Source organism: Papio anubis, chromosome X, assembly GCF_008728515.1.
Source record: "Papio anubis isolate 15944 chromosome X, Panubis1.0, whole genome shotgun sequence".
Classification (NCBI taxonomy): Eukaryota; Metazoa; Chordata; class Mammalia; order Primates; family Cercopithecidae; genus Papio; species Papio anubis.
This window is the reverse complement of record NC_044996.1, coordinates 104,382,538-104,392,949: the sequence shown is the minus strand read 5'-3', so window position 1 is coordinate 104,392,949 and position 10,412 is coordinate 104,382,538. Positions and strand designations below refer to the sequence as shown.

Here is a 10,412-nt window from a genome sequence, read left to right as displayed (position 1 = left end):
ATGTTAAGTGTCTTTTCATGTGTGTATTGGATATTTACATATATTCTTTGAAGAAATGGCTCTGCAAGTCCTTTGCCCATTTTTGACTTGGGTTTTGTGTTTTGCTGATATTGAGTTGTAGGAGTTTTTCATATGTTCTGGATATTAATGCCATATCAAATATATTATTTGCAAATATTTTCTCCCATTCTGTAGGTTGCCTTTTCACTCTGTTGATAGTGTCTTTTGATGCACAAAAGGTTTTAATTTTGTTGAACTCCAATTTATCTATTTTTTCCACCTGTGCTATTGTCATATCCAAGAAATTATTGCCAAATCCAATCTTGTGAAACTTCCCCGTCACGGTATAGTTTTATCTCTTATGGTTAGGTTTTTTATTCATTTTCAGTTAATTTTTGTATGTTACATGAGGAAAAGATCCAACTCCATTGTTTTGCATATATATATGTATGTAATATATATTATATATGCATATAATATATATATATACACACACACACCCAGTTTTCCCAGCACCATTTATTGAAGACTGTCCTTTCCCTCATTGAATGGTCATGGCACCCTTGTGGAAAATCAGATGACCATATATGTTAAGGGTTATTTATGAGCTCCTTATTCTATCCCATTGGCGTATATACCTGTCCTTCCTCAGTATAGTTTTATAGTAAGTTTTGAAATCAGTAAGTAGGAGCCCTCCCAACATTGTTCTCCTTTTTCAAGACTGTTTTGGCTAGCGGAGAGGTGGATAAGGAAACTCCTTATCTGTATGAATTTTAGCAGCATCTTGTCATTTTCTGCAAAAAAAAAAAAAAAAAAAAAAAAAAAAAAGCCTGCTGGGATTTTGATAGGGATTGCATTGACTCTGCAGATCAATTTGAGAAGTATTGCTATCTTAATAGTATTATGTCTTTTAATCCTTGGATATGGGATTTTTTCCATTTATTTCAGTCTTTAATGTTTTTCAATGATCTGTAGTTTTCAATGTACAAATCTTGCATTTCTTTTGTTAAATAGATTTTTAACTTTATTGATTTTGATGCTATTGTAATGGAATTTTAACTTAATTTTCAGATTGTTTATTGCTAGTGTGTAAAACTATAACTGATGTTTAAATATTGATCTTATATCCTGCAGTTTCCAGAATTTGCTTATTGGCTTTATTAGGTTTTTTTTATAGTGGATTTCCCAAGATTTTCTATATATAAAATCATGTCATGTGAAAGTAGCGATAGTTTAATTGTTCCTTTCTTATCTGGATGTCTTTCATTTCTTTTTCAGGCTAGAACTGCAAGTACAATATTGAACAGAATTGGTGAGAGGGGACAATCCTTGTTAAAGGTGCACTTTTGATAGGGTTAAAAGACCAGTGTTCAACACTTTCCAATCCTGACCTTGGGCAAATCATTTACCCTTTCTGTTTGCTTATCTAAAATCGAAGATAACAGCCTACAGTGTACACGGGTGGTCGTGTCTACTTTTTAGAAGCCCATGAGCTAGTGGGTAAGCAAATGATTCATGGAAATAATTACAAAAACAAGGTAATATATGCTAAGAGTTATTAGGGCTATGAATGATGTATCTTGGATACCCTATTAGGTAATTTTGTGGTGAAAAATTTGTAAACAATCTAGTGCTAAATAGAGAAATGGTTTAAAAATTTAAGATACCAATAACTTGCTTTCACTGTCACCTAAATTAGTTTGGTTCCATTTTTAACAGTCTTTTATTACAAACTGATATAATCATAGCATAACTAAATTCAACCCTGTTCTCTATAAAATAGATCTCGTTTTGTAAGGTTTTACTATGATTTTGCATGCCATTTGATGTCCACAGGTAGTTTTAAGTCAAAAGGAAATCTGTAAATTAGGAACTGTTAATTTCCTCTTCATTTGGGCATCCTAGGTAGACTGTATAGAATTGTTCCAAGCACCCCATTAATTTGAGATTAGCCTAAGTTTTTCCTACGCCTGCACTTTGGAATATAAACATGTAGAAAATAGTCCATGACACAGCGGATGGGTTCATAAGTTTCTTCCGGGTTCTAACACCGAATTGTGCTGATGATCTGGCAATGGAGGCTAATCTTGTCACATCAAGTACGGCCTATTCGCTAAGCCGTCTGGGGTACTTTATAATTTTTTTCTTTGCTGGTCTGTTTGAAGGGCTCCTATAGCCAACAAGGTTGTCAGTCCCGTCAGTTACGCTGTGAGAACGCCTAAACGCTTTCAAGTACTGATGCTGCATGATCGTGTGAAAGTGTTTCCCAGAGCACCTCCCTCGCGGGGTGGGGAAAAGGACCTCACTCCCCACGCCCCCTCCTTCCGCTGCAGGAGATAGCCACACCTTCCCCCTATCGGCGCCAAGCAGGTGGCCAGGCCCTCGGGACCTCGCGCCCCCGCAGCCCAGTGGCCCGGCCAGCTCGTGCGTCACGTGACGCGGGTCAGCTGCGCCGCCGGGACCTCCAGGCACCGCGGCGGCGACAGCCCAGCGCGTGGTCTCGGGATCTCATGTTTCCGCGCCCCTCCCCCCACGATCCCGGAAAAGGGGGAGGCCAGTGACGTCATCATCCGGGTTCTTGTCGGTGGGGCCACGGTTCACAATGGAACAAAAACAAGCGGCCAGAGTCAAACTATGAGCGACGCGGCTGCGGCTCACGCGATTAACCCCGTCGTGACCGCACACCCCGCCAGTCCCTGCCGCCCAGCCCCTCCGGCGTGGTGTGCCAGATCTTTTCGGGCCTCCCTTCCCCAACTTCGGTCCTAGAGCCACCTCTGCCCTCGTCCCGCTCCTGAGCCGAGGGGCATGGAACAGGATTTCTGGCGGTAGCACGACCCTGAAGGGGCCAGCCGGAAGAAACGGTACTGCGCGAACAATCTTTACCGCATTGTCTTCCCCTCCCCCACCCTAGCTCTCCGGGTTCCCAGCGGCTCGCGCCCAAGCCCGGCCCCCTCGGCGGCTCGCGCTGCTCTCCCAGCCTTGACGGTCCGGGGTGGAGGGGGGAGAAGAGGGGGCAGCTGAGCGGGAGGGGGCTGGGCAGGAGCAGGGGGAGGCCCGAAAGGAGGGGCCTGAGAGGGGCGGGGTCTGACGGGGGCGGAGAACTTCGGGTCTTGGGCGGCTCTGGGGCTAGTGGGAGTCTGCGCCGCCGCCGCCACCGCTGCTGCCGCCGCCGTCGCCGCTACCGCCGCCGCCACTGGCCGAGCGGTTTTTTTTTTTTTTTGGTTTGCCGGATCCGCCATATTGACGAGGACGGGCATCCGCGGCTGCGGACGCTAGTCTCCGCCGCCGCCGGAGCCGCAACCTCTCCGCACCCGGCCCCGTCAGGGCCTCTGCCGCGCCGAGCCCCTCCCCGCCTTGCACAGCTCCCGGGCCTCGCGGGAGCCCTCCGCCGCCGCCTCTCTCTCACGGGAGGCGGCCGCCTTAGCGCCCGGTGCTAGGGTCGGCGCCGGGAGCTAGGAGAGAGCTGCTGCAAAGCCACCAGGCCCGGAACGGGGACAGAGGCGGCGACTAGGGGAAGGTGAAGCCGTCGCTGCAGGAGGAGGAGCAGGAGGAGGTGACGCAGGAGAAACGCACCGCCCGGAGCCCGTCTGAGCTCAGCGAGAGCCCCAGCCTGAGGGGAGAAGGGGGAAGAGGGCCGTAGCGGGCCAAGGAGGAGGAGGAGGCGGGCGCGGCGAGGAGCGAGTTCCGGCGCCGGGTGTGCAGCCTTTTGGTTGAGACGCCCTCAGCCCCGAGCCCGGCCGCCGCAGCCTTTCAATACACTTTGTTGCCGGTCACCCACGGGCCTGGGATGCACCCAGGGTAGGTCTTGTCCCGAGACCGAGCCCCAGCGTCGCCTACTGCCTCCCGCCTCCACGTGCCCTGGTTCTGAGAAGACGTCTGTGTCGTGCGGTGAGTGGCCAGCTGCACCGGGGCGACGCGCCTTCCCGGGGCCAACAGCTGGATGTGGGTGAGGGGAGGAGGGCGAGGGGGGTGTGCGTGTGTGTGAGCTTCTTCCCTCGGCGGCTGCCGGCCGGGCCGGGGCTTCCCCGTTCCCCCTCCTCCGGCCCGGGCTGGGCGGGCGCGCGGGGCCGTGTTGTGTGTGGAGCCGGTGTCCCGAGAGCGTGTCTTGTGTGTTTTGGACTGTAAGGGAAAATGGCTGACGGCTCCGTCCCTCCCCCTCCTCCCCCTTCCCGTCCTGTCTGGGGCCGAGTAGGAGGATGGAGTCTCCGGGCGTGGCGGGCAGCCCCCCCGCCGTCCGCACCCGGGGCCCGGGTCGGTTTGGGGGGTGCCCGCCCCCGGCCCGGCGGCCGCTTTCCTACCCGGTCTGGTTCCACTTGACACCAAACGCCATTACTGAGGTGGAGTGATTTGGAGTCGGGGAGCTAGGCCTCGGCTACGCCTGGCTATCAGGCCTGACGACTTGTCCGCCTCCCCCCACCCTCCCGCGATAACCCGCAGTTTCTCCCCGGCCCTGGGCTCCTGGAGTCGGAGCTGGGTTATCGGCCTCCTACACTTCCTTAACCCCGCTTAATTTGCAGAGGGCCAAAGCCGTGAAAGGGGTTTTTGAGTGCAGAAATCGCTTGCAAGCTAGCTTGGACCTATTATCTTTCTATTTTTAACTGTTTCTGCAAATATTAGCATGTGCGAGTTTATTAGTGATCAGATCTTCAGATTCTTGTGACGTGAGGCTTAGGGTTGGATAAATGGCTGATTTTTCATTCATTGTGAAATAAGTTAAAGAGTTATAGAGCAGGTGTATAGATGGCTTCTTCAATTATTTGTGTGGATTTCTGTAGCGACTAGAACTTACACGAGAATTTGCAAAATTTCTAGTAGAACCTGCTTAAATTAAGCATGTTATTTTTTGGAAGTTCCATAGTTAATAACGTTAATTGAATTTACACGGTGCAGTTTACAGGTGTATATAATTGTTTCAGATTGTCTTTTAGTTTAAGCAAGTTGTAGGTATAGATTATTCATACTTTATTTTTCGGCGAGAGAAGTGTGTGTGCCGCTCTTTTACCTGGAAACCCATGAGTCCCTGAATCTACCTAACGTATGTATACTTTCACTTTTGAGGGGAATAATTTGGGGTGCATTGATTAGGAAACTTTCCAGCAGGTACTTAACCCTCTCGGAGCTAATTACTCTTAGGTAACTCCTTCACCATGACTAGCTTGGCTGGTTAGTACACTTGAACTTAAAAATAGAGACTACAAACTCTCCTTTAGATCTCGCTGGTCTTCTAATTCGCTGGGCTGCCATTTTGGTTTCAGCAAATGCCTTCAAATTCTTGAAGAATTATGTATTAAATATAAAAAATGTCAACATTCTTTTTCTCAATTTTTAAACTAATGTGCTGTGTCATACATCTAACTTTAACCCTTTAAACTTTATCGTTCCAGCGTTTGGGTGGAGTGAAAACTTGAAGTATTTGGAATTGGTGTTCCACAGGTGAACTCAAAATGTCTTTGGTATTTTACTGTTTTGTTTTCTCTAATTTAAAAATAGGACATTTGGACTATATTAATTATCTCTACCCCTTTTCTTGTATTTTTTTTTTGTTTTTTTGGCATGAACGTGTAACTTGTAATTCTGGTTATCAACGTTCTCATGTTTCTTTTGTTTGCTGACCTTGGTAGTTTCTGAGAATTTCTGGAGGGAGTAATAGCACCAGCAACAGTACATGTGTGAATCTTAAGTTACTTCAGGAAGGAACTTTGAAGGGCATATTTTACCTTTCACCAGGTTATTGGGGTCTCTAGTTTGGTGTTCCATAGTCCATAGTTCGCATGGTGTTTTTTTTTTTTGTTTTTTTTGTTTTTTTTGTCTGTCGCCCTGGCTGGAGTGCAGTGGCACGATCTCGGCTCACTGCAACGTCCGCCTCCCAGGTTCAAGGGATTCTCCTGCCTCAGCCTCCCGAGTAGCTGGGACTACACGCGCGTGCCATCACGCCCGGCTAATTTTTTGTATTTTCAGTAGAGACGGGGTTTCACCGTGTTAGCCAGGATGGCCTCGATCTCCTGACCTCGTGATCCGCCCGCCTCAGCCTCCCAGTTCTCATGTTTTATCTATGGAATGCTCAAGTAGGATTTATTTTAGATCTTTTTTCTTTCAGAGTCTTGTTTTTAATGTCTTAAGATATGAGATTTCTTTGCTATCTTCTCAGATTTTTCTTTGACATGGTGGTAATATAATGCAGCTTATGGTTTTGAAATGGTTGTTTGTCGTGAATTTGCCAATCATCCAGTTCTTGATTAGTTGGTCACACAACAAGCGTCTTTGAGCTTATTTTTATTTAATAAGATCAATTTCTAACGTTTTAGTTTCAAAATTTTAGTATTAAAACCAATCTTTGTTTAAAACAGATTTAAGAATTCGTTATTTGAAATATCTAGCAGTGTGTGTTAATGGGTTAGTGTTTTTGTAAGTCTTTTGGGCAGTGAAGGTGAGGGGGCTCTTATCCTGAGATTGAGTTAGTTGGTTTTTATTCTGAAAGAACGTATTACTTTTTATGGTAGCCTACATTATGTTTCCCCTCTTGTAGGTATGTTTTCTGAGTCTTGAATCGTTTTTCTCTTTTTTCGAAAAGAGAAAAAAACGTATTTTAGTTTTCATTTGGTTCTTTTTGGAGCTGTATTTTTGAAAGCCATCCTATTTATTGCTAAGTTCTTGTATTATTTTAACATAGAGTCTAACGTTAGTATTTGGGAAAGAGTTAATACATTGGACCTCAACCCTGACTGGACATGAGAATCACTGGGCCTGGTTAAAAAACAAGAACAACAATTAAAAAAACTGATCCCTGGGTTCCACCCCCAGAGACTGATTAATTGGTCTGATATGGGGCCTGGGCAAAGGTATATTTTAAAAGCATTGTGGATGATTCTTACATGCATTTGGGAGTTGAAAACCACTGGGCTATTGTTTTTATCATCTTGTTAGAACTTTCAAGTGGATAAATAAGAAAATGGATTTTTTTTCTCAATTGTTTTCAGTTATTAGCATGATTATCATTTGAGCGTTAATTATGTGTCAGCACTGTTAAGCATTTTCCATTTATTGCCTTACGGAGATGGGTCTGAGGTCTGTCAGGTTCAACCAGTGGTGCTTCAACTACTGTGCTATGTTAGTGAAATGACACTGATTGCTATTTTTAAAAAAGCATTTAGAGCTTTTGGTTTGTTTCTTGTACCAGAGTAGGTTTAGATATAGTTTAGTTTTTAAGACTATCAAGATAGTCTCCAATTTGATAAATATCTTGGTTGCCCAAGGGATATGTTAAAAGCTATATGGCAAATAGGTTTCTCCCTTTCCATATATCTTCCAGCATGCTCAGGGTGATAGTTTAGTTGGTGAGTTTATGAGAAAATATTAGACAACATTCCTAAAAGGTGTAGAAACTATGCGTTTGTCTCCTAGTAATTTATTTAAATGATCTCATAAATGACCATTTAGTATCACATGAAATTCTGTTATCTCAGTTTGAGAATTTAGAGTTTTATTTGTCTTAGTCAAAATCGGTTTGATTTTGATTAAGCGTTTTAATTTTGTGTTTCGGGATTGATGTATAATTGTTTTATGGAACAAATGAAATAACAGTACTAGACATTTATTTGGAGTTTCTGTCTCTTAATCCACTTGGTCCATTGGACCAAATTCTGCATGGTGGGGGGATGGCAGCGGGGAAGCCTATAGGAGTTCAGGATCTGTGAGGTTTTTTTTTTTTTTTTTTGGAGACAGATTCTCGCTCTGTCACCGAGGCTCGAGTGGTCACGGTTCACTGCAGCCTCGACCTCTCCTGGGCTCAGGTGATCCTCTTACCTTAGCCTCCTGAGTAGCCGGGACTACAGGCGCTTGCCACTGTGCCTGGCTATTTGTATTTTTTTTTTTTTTTTTGTCTTTTGTAGAGATGGGATTTTGCCATATTGCCCAAGCTGGTCTTGAACTCCTGGGCTCAAGCGATCTGCCCACCTGGGCCTCCCAAAGTGTTAGGATTCCGGGCATGAGCCACTGGGCCTGGCCCTATGAGCATTCTTAGTGTGACACAAGATTCCTCAAAGATCTTTTTGTTAAATTATATCATAGAAAATGGGACTCCAGGGATCATGAAAAAAGTTGATGTAATTGTTATAAGGAAAAAAGACTTAAAACTTCTAACACTTACCTATATTGGGCATTGAATTTATCATTTAGTTATTGTGGATTATAAAGTGATGACTATTGTAATATACTTTTAAGGAATAACTTGTGAAAAAGTATATTGTTAGGATGAGATCACTTACCTAAAATTTATTCTTCAAACATACCCATGCTAAATCTTGGTGGCTTCAACATGTGTAAACACACATACCTTATGTTTGGCAGCAAATGGATTTTCAGTTTTATTCTCAGTCACTGCCTAACAAGGATTTTCTACCACCTCCGTGTACCAATCATCTGTGGAGCTTTTTCAAAATATATATTTGCTCTACAGGTGAGTCTGATGTGTAACCAGGGTTTTTTTTGCCATCCCTTTTAGGGAAAGGGGAGATCTGAGACCCTTTGCATGTGTTCCACCGTTAGGCAGTAGTACTCTTGCTTGAGTTTCGTTTTGTTAGTCACACAGTCAAAAATTACGGACTGAAACACAGACATGCAGTGAAAAGCTCAAACACTAGAAGAGACAGGGATTCCACACTCAAACGTAATATATACAGTATATTTGCACATACATATCAAATTTATTGTCACTTAGCACCTTCTCAGTGTTACGGTTCCAGCTTTACTATAAACATTAATATCTGTTAAGACATTTGTTTCCTTTTTAATCCATTCAACAAATACTTATGGGGCATCTGCTATGTGCTAGGCGCTGTTCTAGATATTACTGTTGTCTAGAAGCTAACATGTGAAGTGAGGTGGGCTGGACTAGCTGATCTCTAAAGTCTTTAGTGCTAATTTTCTGGCATTCTTTTATGTACCTCATAGGAGAGATTGGATTAAGTTGTTATTAAAAAAAAAAAAAACTTTGTTATGGTATATGCCAATTGAATTTTTTTGTCACTTTAAATAGAATTTCATTCTGAACTCCAATTTTCTCCAGTGAGCCCAAATGTCAGGTATAGTAGAAATAGGTTCTTTTGAAATTCTTGGCATCCTGGCTTTAGGAATAGCTATACTTCTGATGCTGTTAATTTTTGACTGGAAATTACATACTCTGGTGTCACCCCTTACTCCTGCCATTCCTTTGCTGTATTGATGCTCTGTTATGTCTGCACAGCGTGTTTTTCTATTTAATTTACTTTGTTTAGGTGTTTTGATTAGTTTTGTCCTTCAAATTCTATCTTTAAGGTTAGTGGCTTTCATTCTAAGTCACTGATATATCCTTAGCACCTAGAAAGTGCCTGGCATACAGACATTTAGTAACTGTTGGATGAACGTAGTTTATCATATTCTTGCTGTTTTGCTTATTTTTTCTAATTCTTTTTACTACTTGGAGTCATTTGTCTTACTAATCCCATTACAACGAGGAGTCCTGGAAGAGATCTCAGTTCTTTCTAGTCAGACCCTTCATTTTTCAGATGAGAAAAATAGCTCAAAGAGGTGAAAGGTGAAGTAACTTGACCAAGATAGCATGCCATAGACTACCTTCTTTATGAAGCTATTTCTATATCTGTCAAATCACATTAATTATTAAATTCTCTGTAGTCACTCATAAAATTAACATTAAATTGTCTCTCTGGTAATGGATAATAAGGTCAGGGATTCTGTCCTTTACCTTTGTGTATTACAGAGCACCTAGAATAATACTGTTTATAATAACCATTTGATTACCTGAATGGGAAAATCTGGGGCAGTATTTAACTTGCACTACCTCCAGCCTCTTGTACAGAATTGATGCATCTTCATTTTATGGCACCCTATAGTTTATTCTTATTAATCATGTGAGCTTTGAACATGTTCGACCCATGTTAGTCAACCATAATCAAAGGAATTGTTTTCCTTGGGATGAGTTTGAGCTGGTGATCTTGGATATTAGATCCCATCTTCTACAGAGGCTGTGAATTGGGTGGAAAGGAAAAAGGGAGTGGTGAAGCTATGTCCATTTTATTCCTGCTGACTTTGGTGGCTATTGAGAGTTATAAATTGAGGCTGTTGGTTACATCTCTCATTTCTGGTCTTTTCTGTTAACTGGTTACTTAGAACTCCTAAGTAAGGCCGCTCATTATTAACTTGGACCCCAGAGAGCGTGGAAGTCACCGTATGGTATTGGACCCATTTCTCCCTAACAGTGTTTTCTCTGTGGTCGAGATGTAGTGTACAAAGTTTTGGTTGCTCTGCTTGGTAACATCGCTGGAGTTCAGAGCAGGGATCAGTAAACTTTTTCTGTAAAGGGCCTCATAGTAAATACTTTGGATTTGTGGGCTAAGAGGCAAAACTGAGGACATTGG

The 10,412-nt window shown here is 43.4% G+C and overlaps 1 protein-coding gene across 6 annotated transcripts in view; it reads left to right on the top strand.

Annotated features, from left to right (window-relative positions):
* Positions 1 to 2,583: 2,583 nt before the first annotated feature.
* The window catches only part of USP9X (ubiquitin specific peptidase 9 X-linked), a 149,399-nt gene continuing 141,570 nt past the window's right edge, over positions 2,584 to 10,412 (top strand). For 3 of the 6 annotated variants that reach the window (XM_031661021.1, XM_031661023.1, XM_031661022.1), the window contains exon 1: positions 3,222 to 3,888. The gene's annotated coding sequence lies outside the window, so the exon portion shown is untranslated. Of the gene's footprint in view, positions 2,862 to 3,217; positions 3,889 to 10,412 lie in introns of those variants that run through there. The other 3 variants (XM_031661020.1, XR_004180896.1, XM_031661019.1) reach the window with 3 other exon arrangements.